We start from the raw sequence: 20,794 nt of genomic DNA on the forward strand, positions 1-20,794 counted from the left end.
GTAACTACCATGCTGAGCTCAAGAAGAAGTTTATGCGAGCATTACAAACAAAATCAATGATACCGTGCTGTACATACTTCTTTATACAAAACCTTACATAAAATACAGGACCAGTAGGGCTACTGCTACACAGAAACATAACACAAAAATCAACATGGAACTTCCTCCTTCACATCAACATAGTTAATACCACAAATCCCATCATGCTAGGTCCTGTGAACTCTCAGCACCCACTGAGCCAAATCCTGAGCTCCTTAACCAGATGAATTCCCACTGACCTCAGCGGGATCTGAGGGATGTCCAACACAGTGCAGGATGGGGCCCAGATTAAAAAAAAAATTGAAACTTAAAATTTAAAAACAAACCAGGAATGCCAGAGCAGCATTATGGTCTGACTTAAAATCCCCCAGAGCCAAGACATTTAAAGTTCAGCCTGTCACTGGAGCCTAGTGAGCAGTGGTTACATTTCTGCATGTCTCTAATATTATGCTTCTTCCTGCCTTATATTCAAATTTGCTTCTCAATTACCTTGTGCTTCAGAAAGTACTTTTCCATGACTTTGCATACCATGCTAATGCATAAGATAAGTAGGCTGGTAATAAGCTCGTTAAGTTATACTGTGCTTTACAGCATTATGCAGTTTCCCCCGGAAAATTGACTACAAATTCCTCCTACACCTATGCCTGGGTTGTTATTCACCTATGTATTTATTTGCTTGCAAACTCCACACACACACACACACACCATTATTATAACACTTTTCATAATGCTAATTACTGTAATGATGTTTGAAGGGAAAGCATGTGTGGCAGTCACTGATCTTCCTCGAATGGTTAGAAAGATTCATATATCACATCCCTAGAATACAGATGCTACTGTCTTCATCTTGTGTTTTCAGAGCCCTGAGGAGTTTCATTTTTTTAAACTGATACGACAATTTCTCATGCTGTCAGTTCCAAACATGTATATTGACAAGAATGTCAAGAAGCTCTCTTTTGTGCATCTATTTCTCTCCCCCACTTATTCAAAGTTTTACAAATAATGAGAAAGATGATTTACCCTTTAAGGTGAAAACAAATTCAAAGGAGACAATGCATTTAAATTCCTGCAACAGTATGATTAGCTGATCTTCTCCACAAAGCTTATTTTTATGGCTCATTGTCATTCAACTAGTATTCAACCTTTAGTTCAGGAACTGGGGAAAGGGACCTCAATAGATCGTTTTATCCGATAGCTGGTGGTGCAGTTTCAGACCAGCATGGTGATAAAAAAAAAAAAATCTAACTAGATGCTGTAAAGGGTGCTGAAATATATTTGTTTATCAATCTCAGCTTTATATTCTTCATCACAAATATCTTTCCACTATAATGACGATTCCAGGTCAATTGTCAGAGAAGTCTTGAGACATTTTCATTTCTACCACCTATCTTTCAACAGCCAATAAATAAAGAGAAAAGTTTAAAAATAAAGCTTCCTACACAATAGGAGCTAGATTCACAAAGGGGACTTAAATGCCTCACTGCCGTTTTAGATACCGTGAATCCAACATTTAGGTGCTACTGACATTCACATTGCTCTGCTGCCAACTAACCCTGGAGGCATCTGGGTTTCCACTACTAAAATCCCTGAGGAACCTAAAATTTCTGCCGGCGGGCATACAAAAAGCCACAAAAGTTCGTGTCAGGCTGCTCGGTGCCTAACTCACACCTAAACCCCAAGAGGATTCATGAATTAGGAGTTCCCTCCAAAGTCCCCAGCAGGGCCCAATCCAGTAGGCATGCTCAAAGCATGCTTAACCTGCACAAAAGATGACAAAAGGAAGAGGCGGGGCTGATGCACTCCTCCCTTTTATCCAATAGCCCAATGACTGGAGCACTCACCGGTGATGTGGGAGACGTGGGTTCAAATCTGTATGCTGCCTGATTCAGCGAGATGACTTGAATTCAGGTCTTCTATTGCCCAGCTGCATGCCCTAACCACTGGGCTATAGGGTATTCTGAGATGGGTCTCTGTCAATCTCTCCAGCTGTCGCTGTTCCCTGTTGTATGAAATACTTATATAGTCACTGAGACAGAGACAGAGAGAGAGAGAGGATGACTCCAGGATCTCCCACATCTTGGGTGAGTTCTAATCACTGCGTGATTGAGTATTAAGGAGGCACCATCTCCTCTTCTTCCGTTTTTCCTGAGAAAGGACTGGCTTACTCATTAACTTCAAGAGAAGGTTCATGACTTTGAATCCTGAGCAGAGGTAGGTGCCTCACTCCCTTTGAAGTGTGCGACTTCTGTCATACCACTCTGTCCACTTTTCTTACTGGTTAGCTTAAGCAGGTCCCTGCTCAATGTGCTGACTTCTATGAATCCCTTTTTTAGGCACCTAACTCTCCCCAGGCTTTGTATAGGGAACCCAGGTGCCTCATTTGGGGTTGTGAATACTATTAGTGGCGGGGCTCCCGAAAGTTAACTGCAACAAAGCTGAGCCTGGCAACACCTAAGTTCCCCTTCTGAATCTAGCCCTAGAAGCCTGAAATGTAAGAGAGCCTTGTAATGGCATAATCAACCAGAGATGGGTCTCAGACCATTTGACCCCAAACTGTCCCTAAGTTCAGGAGCATATGGATGCAGAGCATTCAGACAGCACAGGAATGGTATAGTGTAAGAATATGAATGGAAAAGAACATGGGCCAATATCTAATGACAACCACACACTTAGAAAATCTCATTCATGTTCAAACGTGACTGGACTTGATGAAAACTAATTTCAATAACCGAGAGTGCTTTTTTTTTAATTTAAATTTTCATTAGCGCTTATCCTGAACCCACAGAATATTAAGAATTTTTTCCAGACTCTTGCAATGTTTCAAAGGGCAATGAACTAAATAGATTATTCAGCAGTGAAAAAATTCCACATCTGAGGTGACCCATTAAGTATAACCCAATCTTCCTGTTTCATGGAGAAAACAATAAAGGCTTTTTTTGTTTGTTTTGGGGGTTTTGTTTGTGAGTTGTTTTTGCTTGCTCAAGCAAAAAGCAATTTCCATAGGATGTTTTGCTCCAACAGCTTTGAACTAAAAATACATGTTCTGCTCAAATTGTAACTGCAGATTTTACTTTTATGGACAACGACCACTAATGAAAGGTCAGCTTCTGAAAACAATCACTACCTAATGGTAACTGAAATCATCATTGTTTTTCCTCTACATTTAGAATAGAAACTATCTGTGTCCCAATTGTCGATAAATGTTGACCCTTTAATGACCACTACAGACCTATACAAACATTCCTTCACAGATACTAATGCAGATGGTCATGTCTGCAACTAACATGTGCTTATATTTTTGAAGAAATTCCCAATACATCACATACCACTGGAAACAGTATTTTTTTTTGAGCCACTGTAGCAAAACTTGACATATACAATATATAAGCATAATATAAGTTTTATTGTGTTTGTATCATGCACTCTCACCCTCCGCCCACAAAATAAAAACATTATTGGACCCAATCCTAAAGTCTTTATTTTGTCAAAACTGAAAATATGTTTCAGGAGTGCGCTACCTGAGTAAGGACTTCAGTACTAGGACACAGTAAGGACCTGTGTACTAGTATTAGTAACCTAGAGAGTATTAAAGTGTGGGGGAGGAAAAAGAGGAGAGAATGAAAGAGTTAGAAGTAAAGTCTGCAAAACACATCAATATTTAATGTGCATTTGTTCATACTCACTAGATTTCTGGAGCCTGAACACAGTTTTAAAACACCACCACCACCTTATACTTATATAGCATTTAAACCTGAAGGATCCCAATGGTCATAGATCACCAAAATGAAGTCACCTCTGGGGTTGAAACAGCTTCTGTTTAACAGTGCATGGCGCTGCCCTACAATTAAAAGCGAAGTATACTGCATTTCAGCTGAAACTCCGGGTGAATTTTAAGTGGGCAGGTTGGCCAGGACACCATGGCTGATACTAAAGCTGTTGCAGAACTGGCAGTTTAACTTTATTTACATGGGCTCATGCCAACATTACTTTTTGTTTCAGTTCACACAGATGCATGCAGCTCTTCAAATATTAGTGTGTTGATGATAGACTGAAATTTGACGTATCGCCTGGTTTCAAGCTCTTCACAAAACCAAGGGAAACGCAGCAGTTTTGTGTTTTACTTTTGGTTAGGGTGACCATATTTCCCTGTGCTGAATACAGGACACCTGGTAAAATTACTCATATTCAAGCGAGTTCAACAGCAATCAATCATACAAACGTTCAAATTAACATCAAGTTTACTGAGCCCCTGTGAAAAAGAAATACTGCGTAGTGGGATTCCTTTTATTTACCTTCTTATCTTTAAGGCTTTAGGGTTCATACGGGGAGGGGTGACACACACACACACACACCCCTCTGTCACACAGGGGAGGTAACCGACCAACCCAACCCTCCCTGCCCAGGGCTCTCCGCCCTCCATGCCTGGCTGGGCCTCCAGGATGGACCTGGCACCACATCTTCCTGAGGCAACACATTTGGGGGGGGGGGGGGGGAGAACATGCAGGGTCACATGCGCCCCCCAATTTCTGCCAGAATGTGGCCTGCAGCATCCTTTCGATATTGGGAGGCAAGGGATGGGAGCTGCTTCCAGCTGCAGGGGAGGAGAAAAGGGGGAAGGGATGACCTGGCCTGTGTCTTAGCAGAGCTCATCTCTTCCCCTCCTCACCGCTCCCGTGTGGCTGGAAGCAACTTATCCCTTCCTGCCCTCACAGAGAGAAAAGGCAGCTAACACTTCAGGCTGCTGCTGGCAACCAATATAGCCCAGCCTCCTCCTGTCCCTGGGCTACGTCGCAGGCAGCAAGGGGTTAAGCCCTAAGGATGCATTGTGCACCAGGGCCCAAGGAACCTGACTGCAGGAACACTGACTTCAGTGAAACCGGCCAGAGAGGTGGCTCAGCAGAGGAGGGTGCCTAGGGGACGTGCTTCCTGGGGGAACAACCAAGATGGGAGGCAGGTGAAGAGGGTGCTAAGCTCCTGCCCCGGCGGCTGCTGTGGAGCCTGCTGGTTCGGGGTGCGAACAGACGGGACATCACTCCCCGCCCCCATCACTCCAGAGCTTAGCTTTCCCATGCCAGCGCTGTGCGGGGCTTTGGCATATGCAGGGCTCGGCTCTTCCCGGCCAGAGGATCTCGGGCTTTCCCGGGGCACTGGCCCAACCAAAGGCAGTGAGGGAAGGAAGGAGCCTGCCAGCCAGGCTGTTGGCGAGCCGAGCACTCCAACCAGGGGCTGGTTCTCCACACAGCGCTGGGAGCAGGGTGCGCCCTACTGGGGGAAATATGGAGGAACAGCAGGGCTGTGGGGTGAAGGGACAAAGCAGGGAGAGGACAGCCAGAGAGGAAGCACATAAAGGGCCGATGGGTGGGCAGCACAGGTGACATATAACTGGTCGCTACCTGGCGTCTGCCCGCACTGACCAGCCACCACAGCTTGCAGCACGCAGCCAGTGTCAGCTGGAAACAGGACAGGTGGCGGAGCCCTGCCGGCTGAGAGCTGGCATGCAGTGGGGGCTGCACTGACAGACCAGCTGGGGAGCGGCCGGCCCCGTGACCTGCATGTTCGCCCCACCACCAGTCTTGCACACCCAGCCCCATCGCTGGCCTCTGGACCCCCCCCCCCAACTCACCACTGGTGGGCGGGTGGCTGGTGAGCAGGGATCCACCAGCAGCAGGACCCGCCAGTACTGATGGAGGGGAAGACAGAAAATACGGGACAATTAGCCCATTTTTAAGAAAAAGTCAGGACACTTGAGGGCTTAAATACAGGACTGTCCCTTTAAAACCAGGATGTCTGTTCACTCTACTTTTGGTTCTAATGAATAGGTTTGAATTAAAATGTTCTCAAGCCTTTAGTCTAAGTCGGCCTGTGGTTTTCACTGCAAATATTTACCCAGGATTCTACTTAAAACCATAAATCGACTCAGATTCACTCATGTGACAATGCCTTTGTTTTATGTCTCAGCCAAAAAAGTGACACCTCTAGCAAGACTGTTACTCACCACAACCCCCAACAGCATTGTTATTGAACATGAAAAGCATTAGTTCCATGCAGGTTTAGAAGGAACAATGCCATCTACTGGCCCGGACACTAATTCCTGCAGTACACAGGTGTTTCTTTGTTGTCTCCCATCCAGGTACTGACCTGCGTGTGATCTTTGCACCCACTCTCTGATCTTTTAGTATAATTTATTGTGCCTGTATACAACATAAAAGCCTACAGCAGATGTACCATCCTTGTTAAGATAAACCATGGAGTTGCAAATAGCTAACAATGGAGTTCGAAGCGCAAACTACCCAAGGGTATTAAGACAGCAGTTACCTCCCACAGGGAGGTATTAAAACAACATTGACTCAATGGCCAACTTACCATGCATCACTTGATCCAGTGCAGACATCTGCTAATGTTCAAGCCAAATTCAAGCTACTGTGAATTCTCATTACAAAGTAAATACCTAGAACAAGAGAAAAACATGAAAAAAAATTTACTTTGGGGTTGAGAAAGGTTCCTGCTAGTTTCCCCACATAGTGCATGGGAATTGGGTAGTAACCCTTTAAATAGGTTGTGAGCCCTCTAATGGCCCTCACTGTCTCATATTTCCATTTGTAGATAGTCTTGGGCCAGGTTGGTCTTGGAGAAATGCTTGCCACAAGCTAAGGAGGCAACTATATCTTCTATTCTGGGTAAAGGATACTGATCTGGATATAATGCTGGGTTAATGGTAACCTTGGCAGTCACCACAGATACAGACATCCCCACTCTTTTTCATTACTGGCACTACGGCAGCATTCCATTTGCTCCAGTTAATCTTGGATATAATTCCAGAGTCCTTTAAGTGCTGATCTTCTGCCTCCACCTTTGACTGTATCACAAAAGATAGTGGACAAGCGTTGCAAAATTTTGGAATTGTTCTGCTTTGTCCACGTGATGCAGATATGCATGCACTGAATTTTGACCAGGTTTCAGAGATGAAACATACTGCTAGGAGGAGTAATTAAAAATGTAGGATGAGCAACAGATTTGGGATTCATATTCTATTTCTCTCTTTTTAATATAAAATCAGTCCATTAAATCCTTGTCTGTACTGTCATCTTTCACCTTAGAAGGAAGGCATTAATATTTAAAGAAATTTTAAGATTCATTTTAAGGTGTGTGGAGTACTCGAGATTTTCTGGTTATCAATCTGAGCCTAATCTAAAGTATCACATAAAAACAGTGCCATCTGCAGCAATAAATATGCACTCAGAATAACTTCATTGTCACGAACAAGAAAGATATGCCTCCTTCTCAGATAGTATACTATAGCTGGCTCCTTTTTTCTGATACAAATACCGTTCATTTTATGTGCTGCCTTTGCATGCTAGCATACTTCTCTTGTAAGTGAATTTCAGCTTTCATATATTATTTTGCACAACTTTCCTCTAGGGTCCCATGCCCACTGCCCGATGGCGTCAAACTTCTAATTCTGTTTTCCCCTAGACGTTTTTACCATGCTATCTTGGGTCTTCCAGGATTTTCCCTTTTTTTCACATGAAGCCTATTACATTGCCTTCTAGAACGGACCATTCTTTGGTTAAATAGCATATGCAGCCAGAGTCATTTGTCTCAACACTAATAGCCTCCTCAGTAGCACCAAGTCAATGTTATTTCAGTAAACACTGTGTTCCCACAATCAATTCCAATAGTTGTCATTTGTATCAATCTTCGGATATTTATTCTCTCTTCTATCCCTCTTAGTTCCTCAGGTGCATACTAAGTGTGAGCCTAATTGTGCAGCATACAAACTTCTAGCACAGATCACTCTATTCTGATGAACTGTATGTGAGCAGGTGACGAGACACTTTTCATCTCTCAGACCATGATTCAGATTTAGATACATCTTCTATTAATTTTAATGGAAAAATATTCTAATTATGCTAGTCTGCTTTGAAGAAGGTCAACCCAGGGGTTTATTCTTCCATGAGAAATGCCTGTTTTCCTTAAAAGACATTTGCCCATGGAACAATCCTTCTTTCATGTGCTCCATGAGTTTTACTTACAGGCTCATGCATGTGAAAGAACCATCCTCACTTTTAGCCATTCATTTAACTCCTGTCTGCTCTCACATATTTGCACTCTATTATGTACAACATGAACTACTGTATTTGGATGATTGGAGGCTTTTGTGCTTTCAGCAGCCAGATCCAAAGTCATTATAACAACAAAGAACAAATCCAGCAAGAATGAGCTCATCATCTATATATTACAACCATTTGTCAGACCTATAAAGCTTACATTTGGGCAATCCTTGGCAAAGTTCTGTATTCACTTACAAAGAGCTACATGTTGACAAATTTGCCAAACAATATAACCACATTACAAAATGGTGAGGTTATGGGGCTACTGGAAATCCGAGAGAAGAGTTAGTTGAAAGCTAAGATGTACACGCGTCTCCATAGCATGTTTAAGAATGGAAATGGCTAATTATCTTTGGTGGAAATTTGCGGTTTTATCCAGTGATGAGCTGCCAAAACTGGTTCCTTCAGTCGCTCCAGGTCTTCAGCGGCACTGAAGGATGTGCCGCCGAAGTGCCACTGAAAACCCAGAGCGAGTGAAGGACCCGCTGCCAAAGTGCCACCGGGTGAGTAAAAATTAAAAAGGGATTCTCAGCCAGGGGAGCCTCCCCAGCCGGGAGCTCAGGCAGGCCGGACAGGACAGTCCTGCGAGCCGGATGTGGCCCGTGGGCTGGAGTTTGCCCACTCCTTTAACAACCAGTTCTAAACCAGCTTCAAAGTTTAACAACCAGTTCGCGCAAACCGGCTCCAGCTCACCACTGGTCTGGAAACTTTAAACCAACGATAGAAAGCAAAAAGCAACTTTTTAGCAACATTCATGTTAAAAACCAGGCAACTGGCATCTCTAAGTGGCAATATCACAAGGACCTGGATCAACAACCAGGTGTCCTACAATATGTCGTCATTACTAGGGCAGTAAATGAGTTTTCAAAGCTACTGGATAGCAGAAGACAATAAGCTATGAAGTTTTATAAACATTTTCCAACACTAACCTCCACTGTTACAGAGAATAATGTTTTTTTCATGTAGCACAGCTACCAGCCCAAATAGTAAAAAAAACCAATGAAATCCAATCAAGGAATATAAAACACAGAAAACAGCAACAGCTCAACAATTTATAGAAAGCATAGGATTCATCCAGCTCTATTTCAGCATGCATATCATCCAGCACAAACATATGCAACCACTTCAGATGTTAGTAACATTGCTTAATGCACTACTGAAAGGTGCTTTGATACTATGGTGAGGAAGGCAGTAGAAGGATCTACATAAAATAGAATAAAATCCCAGCATAAAGAGAAATAATCAGATCTAATTGTTAATTAAGAAATTGAAGTGGCTGCCTATATGTCAGACCTTGCTGTGGTTAAGAAGTGTATCAATGTTTAAATTTCAAAAATTTGATTTTTTTTTTTTAGATAGGTCAAAAACATTTTTTGTTGCAAAGAAGCCATTTTAAAATAAGTATTCTCCTCAGGCCCTATGCTACCAGCACTCCCAGCTATCTTAGAGACACCACTGAGTTCCTCAGGAAACTACAATCCATCAGTGATCTTCCTGAAAACACCATCCTAGCCACTATGGATGTAGAAGCCCTCTACACCAACATTCCACACAAAGATGGACTACAGGCCGTCAGGAACGGTATCCCCGATAATGTCACGGCAAACCTGGTGGCTGAACTTTGTGACTTTGTCCTCACCCATAACTATTTCACATTTGGGGACAATGTATACCTTCAAATCAGCAGCACTGCTATGGGTACCCACATGGCCCCACAGTATGCCAACATTTTTATGGCTGACTTAGAACCATGCTTCCTCAGCTCTCGTCCCCTAATGCCCCTACTCTACTTGTGCTACATTGATGACATCTTCATCATCTGGACCCATGGAAAAGAAGCCCTTGAGGACTTCCACCATGATCTCAACAATTTCCATCCCACCATCAACCTCAGCCTGGACCAGTCCACACAAGAGATCCACTTCCTGGACACTACGGTGCTAATAAGCGATGGTCACATCAACACCACTCTATACTGGAAACCTACTGACCACTATGCTTACCTACATGCCTCCAGCTTTCATCCAGACCACGCCACACGATCCATTGTCTACAGCCAAGCTCTACGATACAACCGCATTTGCTCCAACCCCTCAGACAGAGACAAACACCTACAAGATCTCTATCAAGCGTTCTTACAACTACAGTTCCCACCTGCTGAAGTGAAGAAACAGACTGACAGAGCCAGAAGAGTACCCAGAAGTTACCTACTACAGGACAGGCCCAACAAAGAAAATAACTGAACGCCACTAGCCGTCACCTTCAGCCCCCAACTAAAACCTCTCCAGCGCATCATCAAGGATCTACAACCTATCCTGAAGGACGACCCGTCACTCTCACAGATCTTGGGAGACAGGCCAGTCCTTGCTTACAGGCAGCTCCCCAACCTGAAGCAAATACTCACCAGCAACCACACACCACACAACAGAACCACTAACCCAGGAACCGATCCTTGTAACAAAGCCCGTTGCCAACTGTGTCCACATATCTATTCAGGGGACACCATCATGGGGCCTATCACATCAGTCACGCTATCAGAGGCTCGTTCACCTGCGCATCTACCAATGTGATATATGCCATCATGTGCCAGCAATGCCCCTCTGCCATGTACATTGGTCAAACTGGACAGTCTCTAAGTAAAAGAATAAATGGACACAAATCAGACATCAAGAATTATAACATTCAAAAAACAGTCGGAGAACACTTCAATGTCTTTGGTCACTCGATTACAGACCTAAAAGTGGCAATTCTTCAACAAAATCTTCAAAAACAGACTCCAACGAGAGACTGCTGAATTGGAATTAATTTGCAAACTGGATACAACTAACTTAGGCTTGAATAAAGACTGAGAGTGGATGTGTCATTACACAAAGTAAAACTATTTCCCCCTGTTTATCTCCCCCCCACACACACACAAACACTGTTCCTCATATGTTCTTGTCAACTGCTGGAAATGGCCCATCTTGATTATCACTATAAAAGGTCCGTCCCTCCCCCCCCGCTCTCCTGCTGGTAATAGCTCACCTTACGTGATCACTCTGGTTACAGTGTGTATGGTAACACCCATTGTTTCATGGTCTCTGTGTATATAAATCTCCCCACTGTATTTTCCACTGCATGCATCTGATGAAGTGAGCTGTAGCTCACGAAAGCTTATGCTCAAATAAATGTGTTAGACTCTAAGGTGCCACAAGTACTCCTATTCTCCATATAGTGTACCTGACCTTAGATTTTGTGTGCCTAATTTCAGCCGGTAGCTAAGACCTCCAAGATGAGGATAGATAAGGAAAACAGGATACTCCCTGGAGTGTCTTGCACTTTGAAGGCTACATTATGCTTGATACAGTTTTCCTCCACCTCTTTCTGACAGAGACCATGGAAATCAGAGCAGTTCTTAAGCCTTAGTTGCTGCTCTGTCTTTGCACCATGTTACTCTGTGCACTCCATAGGTCACCCCAGTGACCTCAGAAGATCCTTACCAGTATACTGAACACTGCAGTTAGCATGAGGAATTGGGGAAGGTGAAAGAGATGGTACATAGTATGACGATGATTGTTGGAAGGGATAGAAACAATGACTATATGAGAGATAGCAAACAATTAGTTACTGTATTAATCACCTAGCTGCTATGGAAGAATGTTCTTTTACCATTGTGATAAATTAGATCCAGGACTTTCTAATGTCCCATGGGTTCAGAAACCTCCCATGGCAGCCCTGTGTGTAACAATTCTTTTATGACCTAATTATATATCTGCCATAGAAATATGACTTTATATTATAAAACTAAAATAATCGTAGAGTATTGCCCACAAAAGAAACAGACACCTCTGCCCCACCATCACCATTATCTGAACACAGTACAGGAAGAAAAAATAAAAGTCACATTTGATTTTAAATAAGTCACCTCCAAGTATGGGGTGTTCTTGCTTACAAAAGGCCCCTATTAATACCATTTTTAAAAAGCACAAAATTTGACCCCCATCACATTTTCCTTAGATCACTGTCCAGATTCACATCTTGTAAAGTTGTCTTTTATATTTGTATGGCCATTCCAATGAAACAGTTTTTCTAATCCATGCTTCCTGGCCAGGCCTATTTCCAGGGACCTTTGAAAGCTTAGAAGAAATAGCTGCAGAGCAGAAAAAGGCATATAATCACTCACATCTTTGAGAAATAATTGTTTTTGGGCAGGGAGATGCACTGAGAGAAGGAAGAGGAAAAGTTGTTCCCTTCACTGCCTGCTTCTGATGGGGGGTCCCTTCGAAACATGCTGCTTATTCTCTCCTCCTTGAAGGCTATTTCTGGCCCCAGAGAAAGTCTTGAAATGCCATTTTGGGTTTGGAATTTTTTTAGTGTCTCTCTATGTGTGGCGGCCATCATTATTCTTTCTCTAATCACTACATTTAATTAACATTTTACAATCCACATTAAAAGTGCAGGAGTATTTAATTAGCTTGATGCTTATAAAAAAAAAAAAGACAGTTGAGGGGGAGGAAGTCAGTGAAACAGTCAGGGATACATTAATGGCCTTTTATAAAAACAGAAAGGATTTTTCTCACAACCTTATTGAAAAGCAGATCCTAAAATGTCCCATACAAATCAGGTGAATAGAGCACAGACTAAAATCAGGTTAATTTCTTTCCCCATTTGCCACACCTGTTCCATGGTTGATATGAAGTGAGTCTCATTGGATACATAACTATATCACAAAACCTTTCCAGCAGACTCCTTTGCTGGCAGCCTCAAGCAGACATACTAAGCATTATGATACACTAACGGCCTAGGGAGAGTTAATTACTGTCTCACACCTAGAGGACTCTGTGGATCAGGACCTAGGCACATTTATGGAACACAGAGCACGTGGGGAGGAGACGGTGGGACTTGTATACAGCACTTATTCAGTGGCAATGCATGTTCTATGCATAAATGGAGCTTTTCAAGCTGGTCCATTTTACCAGCACCTGATGCCTGATCTTGCACCACTGAAGAAAAAGTGAGTGTTGCCATTGGTTTCTATGAGAGGACTGGTCCCTAAATTAACAAACAGTAGGAGGAATGGGAGAAAATTCTCAATAGATTTTCCGAGTCTTGTTTATCTGCTGTAATATTATTTAATTAATATGATCCCTTACTAATAAACAAATTATTCTTAAAATGCACATGAGCAATCCCATTTCTTTTTCATAGTTGTTCCACAAATGATGCATCTTGCTATCTTTATGAATTAAAAATAGTAACATTTTAAAAACATTGTACACTGATATCCTCTCTTGTTTACCTTCAGCAAAAGTTTGTTTTCCTCCCCTGCTCTTCTGAGCTTTCTTTAAATTCCTTTTTAATAAAACAAAACTTCCCTTGCTACCTCTCTCCTTATCTTTCATATGATAAGCAGCAGTTCATTGCATCTCTCCTCTCATTTCCTTTTGTGTGTGTTTAACCTCCTGAGTATATACACTCCTGTGCTTATTCTTCTCAGGTAACTTGTTCTTTCATCAGTTTCCAAAAATTCCCATCTGCTCTCCTGTCTGCTTTCCACAGTTCACTATTTCATATTCTTTAACTGAATTTTGGTCATTAAGCCTGATTTCCTTTATATTTTTATGACCTATATTTTACTTGCAAAGTTTCATTCTAAACTTACTTTTGAGGTCTAACAAACAGGGCAACTTCAAAAAGAAAACAGGAAGAACTCATGATTCAATGTTCAACAGGTGCTCAAGGTGCAAAATTCAAATCTGGAGTTTAAACATCACAAAGGCTCAGACAGAACAAATCACTTTTGGCTAGGGTTCATTGCCCAAGAGCAGTAATCAATGAGCAAAGATCCTTTCAATGTTCATCTGCTCATAGCAAGTCTATGTGAGACTTACGTGTCCCACATTGCCATAGTAATTGAGCACCTTGCAAAAATTAATGAATTTATCCTCACAACTCTGCGAGATGAGGTGGTCAACTAGAGAAAAATTAAGTGACTTGCCCAAGGTCACATGGGAAGTCTGTATCAGAGCAGGAAACTGTACTCATCTCTCTTGACTCCCAAATCCTCTGCTTTGAACAACATGACCATCCTCCTCTCCACGTTTAAGCCTTCAAAAACCAGGCGGGCAGGGGAGGGAGAAATCAAGTCTGAGATTTTCAAAAGTGATTCATGATTTTGAGAGCCCACCCTAATGTGTCTTATAGGGGCCTTATTTTCAGAGGGCAGGGGAATCCGCATTCTATGAAAAATCAGATTCTTTTAAGGTGTCAGGAGTTGGGCTTGCAAAATCACAAGTCACTTTTGAAAATCTCAGCCAAGGTCTCTGTAAATATAAAATAAACCTGCCTACTGTACCCAAATATTACTCGTAACCCATAATCACTCCTTGAGAGATGATGCAGGCTGAGTGCTGCTATTAGAAGCAAAGGCTTAGATTAAATTCTGGCAAGGCATTTACTAGGAGGAAGCAACCCTCCTGCTCTAGCCTCAAGGTCACAGACATGGAACATACCCCACTGTTCATACAGGAGTAGAGAAGCTGACACTGAACAGCAAGAATAAACTTCACCGAAAGGGAAACATATTGGTATAACACCCTGCAGACATTGGCTCCGAAAGGCTTAAGTGAGGAGATGGATTTCCAACTAAGGCAAAATTGTTTTCTCGAGCAACAAGAAAATATCCTGAAGGCTTCTGTTTTCAGTCATCTGTGATGTATATGGAGATATCTCACATCACTAGCATTAGGAAAGGTAGCAGGGTTTGGATCCTGTTATAAGGAGAAGAGGGGGAAACACTGGGCAGTTTGCCAAGTCCAGCATCTGCCAGTACTACTGTTGTTGTTTTTTTAAAGGAAATAAAAAGTATTCCTTAAGTTATAGCCGTTGTCGTCGGAGACTCTTGCTACTGTTATGCATTTCTGTGAGAAGGATTGCCATGCTCCCAGTGTCAAGGCAAGTGCTGATGTTTCAATTAAAGCTTTTAAATCTTGTGTCTCCAGAAAGGTTCAATATTGCTGTCACTAATCTCTCTTCTCCAACATGCTCCCAGAGCTTGATAGGTCTGACCTTCAATCTTTCTTTGCTTCCCTCACTTTCTCTCCTTATGGTTCTGTATATATTCACTTTGGCAAAAGTTCACGTCCTCAGTTTTCCCCTGAGATTTAATAGCCATAACTTTCTTCAGCATTACAACTCAGACCTCATCACTGCGATGTTTTATATTCCTGATGCTGAATCTGGAGGTTGAATAGCGTTCCCTGGTTTGTTCTGGGATAAGCATTGAACAACTTCTGTAACAAGGAAGGAGTCTGCTAAGGAAACACGTCAGTGCCACAAAACAATCAGAAAGTCAGCAGTATATATTAGGTGACTCTTAGCACTCTGGAATGGTGTCAGATGATCAGAACTGGAGACTGAAGCCCTCTAACTACAAATCAGATTCACAACAAGCAAGAGAAATACAAGTTTCCTGTGCTTACTGACAGGTTTCAGAGTAGCAGCCGTGTTAGTCTGAATCCGCAAAAAGAAAAGGAGGACTTGTGGCACCTTAGAGACTAACAAATTTATTTGAGCATAAGCTTTCCTGAGCTACAGCATGCATCCGAAGAAGTGAGCTGTAGCTCACAAAAGCTTATGCTCAAATAAATTTGTTAGTCTCTAAGGTGCCACAAGTCCTCCTTTTCTTCCTGTGCTTACTGTCACTCAACAACATGCCTCACCCCGATCTTGTTGAATGTATGCAAGACCAGCTCACCATCCTGTCCAGTCAGTCTTTGGGTGTCTCTGAGGAAACTACTAAGAAAGATGTCCAGATATGATGGAGATGCAAGTCTATTGGAAACTAGACTGAAATCCTTCCACACATTTCACATATACCTGAATCCCATTCTGGGTTTCATTTAAGTGGCAATCACCACCAAGCAAAAAAAGGCACTAATGGTCTGGATTTGGAAGGATACGGTATTTGCTTTAATAAATGAACCACTTTGAGACAAGATTTATATTACACCAAATTTAAAAACAATTGAACAAAGTATTAACTTCTCCAATGGCATACAATAGAAAGAGAAGAGTCAGAGAGATCAACTAACAGAGACAGTTACTGAGATGTGAAGAGTCAAGGATATTGGTAGCACAAGTATGAAACAATGTAAAAAGGAACTTAGGGACAGCCAAAGCACCAACTAGAGTAAAGCAATAGTCAAACTAAAGGCATAGCCAGTTATAATGCTGAATTGCTCTTAAATACTAAATAGCTCTCACTTGCTTTTTATTTAATTGATTTTTGTGTCTTGAGCACAGCCACACCTGTTGTATTCTTCTAGTAACTTCTTTCCACAACATTATCTCTGTAAACAGTTAAACATGAGGAAGATACATCCTCAACATGTTTTTCTGGCAGATACATTGTGCTCAGCATTTCTGCTATAGTATGTTTATTTGTGATTCCTTGCATTAGCAAGTATGAAGTTCCCAAATCACTAATTGTCTGGTATTCGCCAGTCTAGCTGTTTGGTTTTTTTTTTATTTTTTAATATATATTTTAGAGATGAGGGAGAACAATTTGGGTTCAACATGTCTCCAGCAGAACAGTTATGGTTTATAACGAGTATCTCTGGCCAGTCTACAGTCTTTACTCATTGGAGTAGTCCAGTTGTGTAAGGATAGCAGATTTGGGCACTTAATCTGTAGAAAGAAACCCTGTTTTACAAATAAATATTTTAACTGTAGGAGAGGTAATGTAGATGTCATGTCTTACCAAATAAATTCTAATGGTGTTTATATTAGTGAAGATTAATTATTAAAGTATTAAGAACCTGAAGCAATATAGGTTATAAATAAGGTATGAGCACTGGGTATTTATTTTCACATTCTGAAGGAAGTGTCTCTGGTGGGTAAGGGACCTGAAGCATGCCATAACTTCTATGTACTTTTATTAGTACAATAAATCTATAACTATATGATATACTAAAGGTATGCCTGAGATACTGCTGAATACACAGAGTGATACACAATAACAAATTAGTACTGCAGCCAACATTTACTGGTCTCTAAAGGTTTCAGTAAATATGACTGAAGGGTAAAACATTTTAAAGAGATGCTGTAGCCAGAGTGACATGTTTAAGGCATTTTTGAAAGCCTTCTGTATTGCTGCTATTGACTACTTGAGAAAATAAACCACAATCTGGAAGGACTTGATTGTACAAGGTGCTAAACGACTGCACCTTTTAGGATCAAGCCTCAAAATTTAAAATTGTAAGTAGCAGGCTATGGTGTCCTAAAAGGCAAGCAACAGTTGTAAATATCACTCATGACCAGTATACTGCCAGCTAAAAAACACCATATTTCCTAGTGAACTTCCCTTTCAAATCAGAGTATTTTGGCAACTAACATTCCACCATGTGTTAAAGGAAGATGAGTGCTGAAGTGGCAGACCAAATCTGTCTGTTATGTTTGAAAACACCAGGAAGATTAAGTAAAGACTCCCATGACCTTTTGAGCTTTTAATCTCACTTTTAAATTCTTTATCTTTACCCCACGTGACACCAAACATACAAAAGCTATACATACCTGTCTTCTTAAAAACTTAAATTTAAACTTATTACAGGAGATTATATTTCTTACAAAACTCCAGCTTCCATGCAAGTGTGAAATATAAACATCTATTCTGATCCCAGACAAATATACTGTATTCTGATGTGACAAACTGGGAAATATCTGTATTATTTATGACTATGGTGCATGCCTCTGGGTATTTGTTATGACAGGTTACTTGCTATGAAGTTAGATCAAAAGGCTTTGTTAAAGGAACCAAACAGGAAAGGTAAAACAATGGCCTAGATAAAGAACATCCCATAAATACAATAACCAGGTATGGCTTTGTCTACACTGGAACTTTGTCATCAAAACTTTTTTCATTCAGGGGTGTTAAAAAAAAAAAAACCACCCCAAACAACAAAAGTTTTACTGACGAAAAGCGTCTGTGCACAGTGCTTTGTCTGCGTAGTGTAGACAAAGCCTATATAATAACCATGAAGAGAGACTCCCTGACCCCAACTCTAGTGACATAGCTCTTATGCCAAAGCTGAGAAGTGCAAGATCAAAAAGAACACCGAAGCCTCGTCTACACCTAAAACTTAGGTTGACATAGCTATAGTTTAGGGTGTGAAAAATTCACACCCCTGAGACATGTAGTTAAGCCAACCTAAGCCCTGGTATAGACCTGCTAGGTGAATGGAAGAATTCTTCTGCCAGCCTAGCTATCGCCTCTTGGGAAGAGAATTTACTACAGCAACGGAAAAACCCCTTCCATCACACTAGGAAGTGTCTATGCAACAGTGGTGCCACTGTAGCACCTGTAGTGTAGACAAGACCCTGGGCCTAGGAAAGGGAGGGGACTTGGTTGAGCTAAAACAGACTGCTATGGGAGCATCAGCAAAAGCCGACAGGCTGGCAAAGAGACACACAGAGGCAGAAATATGCTGTGAGCAGGACAGTCTGTTTCTCCCAGCCAGAGACAGGAGTTAGCTGGGCTGAAGCAAAATTACTTCTTAATCTTTCCTTACCAGTTTTTGTAAAACAGATTTATGCCCTTTGTTTTATGTGCTTTCTCCTTTGGGGGGAATGAATAAACAATGCTTGTTTTGAACATGCTGGTTTTGAGTCACAGCAGGACTGTGGCCCCGCCCTCCTGTTCAGCCTCTTTCCCCCAAGGCCCCGCCCGCCACTCTCATGGGGAGGATGGGGTGGAAAGGAACGAGCAACGGGCGGGCATGGGGGAGCAGGCAGAGAGGAGCAAGCGAGGGATAAGGGGAGGGGCAGAAAGGAGTGAGCTGCAGGCAGGGCGGAGCAGGGGGACAGGTCCCCGATCCGGGCACCTGGCCCCTTCTGAATGTGGGCCCAGCGCCACGTTGCCATTGGCACCATTGTAAACCCAGTACTGAATCTCAGTGGTCAACTCACTAGCTGCAGGTCCCCAGAGTGAAAGGGCTAGGCCAGCAGTGATTCTCAAACTTTTGTACTGGTGATCCCTTTCACGTAGCAAGCCTCTGAGTGCGACCCCCCCTTAAATATATTTAAAAGTGTTTTTAAATTAGAACACCATTATAAATGCTGGAGGCAAAGCGGGGTTTGGGGTGGAGGGTGACAGTTCATGACCCCCCCATATAACAACCTCACCACCCCAAGGGGTCCTGACCCCCAGTTTGAGAACCCCTGGACTAGGGCATGTTGCATTAACACAATTGGGAAAGAGGGGGCTGCAGCTCAGAAATGCAAAGTGTGTTTGGACAGCCTGGTTCCATTCAGAGCTAGATGCAGGAAAAGCCTTTTACCTAGAGGGTGTACTTGAAGAAGCGGTATAAAGGCATGGTTCACTCTAACTGTGACAAATAGTTTCAAAAATGAAACAAAGATGATATATCTAAAAGGATATCTGACATCACCTGAAAGATGTATTCAAGCCTTCCTGAAAATGGTATTTAACTCTTTGGAGACTGCTGACATAAAAGCATCCTCTTAAGCATGTGTTGGCTGCCCTTTTTTTTTTTTTTTTTTTTTTTTTTTTTTTACACTTTGGTTCCCCATCCAGATAAAATGGGAGGAAAGTGTATGAATGTACATTTTGACTATATCTCTTTACATTGTGTAAGGGCATGCCTTTATTTCAGAGGAACAAGGGGGACCCCTTAGGATAATCAGGTGGTTATCTAGAGTACCACAAAGTATGAGGACCACTTATATTATACTGGGATTCCCAGGGTCACTCACTAATAGTTTAATCTCAAACACCAGAGTTTGCAATTATACAGCCCCTACTCCAAAAGGTGTCCCTGTGTCTTGCAGGTGCAGTGGATCGTAGGTATAGATAGGCCTGTATCTAAACTTCTCTCCAGTGTTTGGGATTTGTGCTTACCCCTAGTTCTGGGGCACATTTGGGAATTTAAAATACTCACTGAAAGGAACTGATCAGAAATGGCTGTGCTCTTCTTAAAGGGGAAATTACACAGACGAAAATCAGCTGGGTGGCTGAGCTAGGAGTGTTGTTATGGAAAGGGAGTGATGCAAGGGGTAGAGGAAAAGGCACTAAATCCTTTCTCCACTTAGGGAATTAGTATCATCGAGGGCCCTTCTTGTCTGATATATATCACATGTAGACCTATCCTACAACTCTTATTCACCTACATAGCTCATTGAACTCAATAAGACTGTTCAAGGACTGTCTGGGCAAGTTAGAGTTGCATGATTGGGTCCCCATGCAAGAGTCACATTCCAGAAGCTGTAATTTGATTCAATGCTTGAAAAGGCCACATAACCCCAGTTGCTATGTGCATGCAATGAGGATAGCTTGAGGGTTAGATGGAGATGCTGGAGACAAATCTGTCCCATGCTCACTGCTTAAGCTAAAGCTGTCTTAAAATAATTGCAATGCAAAAAACAGGGAGTTCAACTATATTTTTGCTGCAGCTGACAGTTCAATATTTTTCCACAGTTGTATGAAAACCACATAGGTCTGAATTCAAATATTTTTAGTTTGTGACAGAAAATGTTTTATAATTCTCTTTTCATTTTAAAAAAATAGTGATGGGATTGCAGGGTGAAGGGAGATCTGGGGAACTCCTAGAATGCAGGAAGTGAATTCACACACATAGCCCTGTTCACCA

At 42.1% G+C, this 20,794-nt stretch overlaps 1 long non-coding RNA gene across 5 annotated transcripts in view; it reads right to left on the bottom strand.

Annotated features, from left to right (window-relative positions):
* LOC122462899 overlaps nucleotides 1–20,794 on the bottom strand; it is a 185,117-nt gene that overhangs the window by 40,636 nt on the left and 123,687 nt on the right. For 4 of the 5 annotated variants that reach the window (XR_006285791.1, XR_006285790.1, XR_006285788.1 and 1 more), the window contains one exon: nucleotides 6,403–6,487. This is a non-coding gene — a long non-coding RNA (uncharacterized LOC122462899). Of the gene's footprint in view, nucleotides 1–1,950; nucleotides 2,039–6,402; nucleotides 6,488–20,794 lie in introns of those variants that run through there. The other variant, XR_006285789.1, reaches the window with a different exon arrangement.

This window comes from Chelonia mydas, chromosome 14, assembly GCF_015237465.2.
Source record: "Chelonia mydas isolate rCheMyd1 chromosome 14, rCheMyd1.pri.v2, whole genome shotgun sequence".
NCBI lineage: Eukaryota > Metazoa > Chordata > Testudines > Cheloniidae > Chelonia > Chelonia mydas.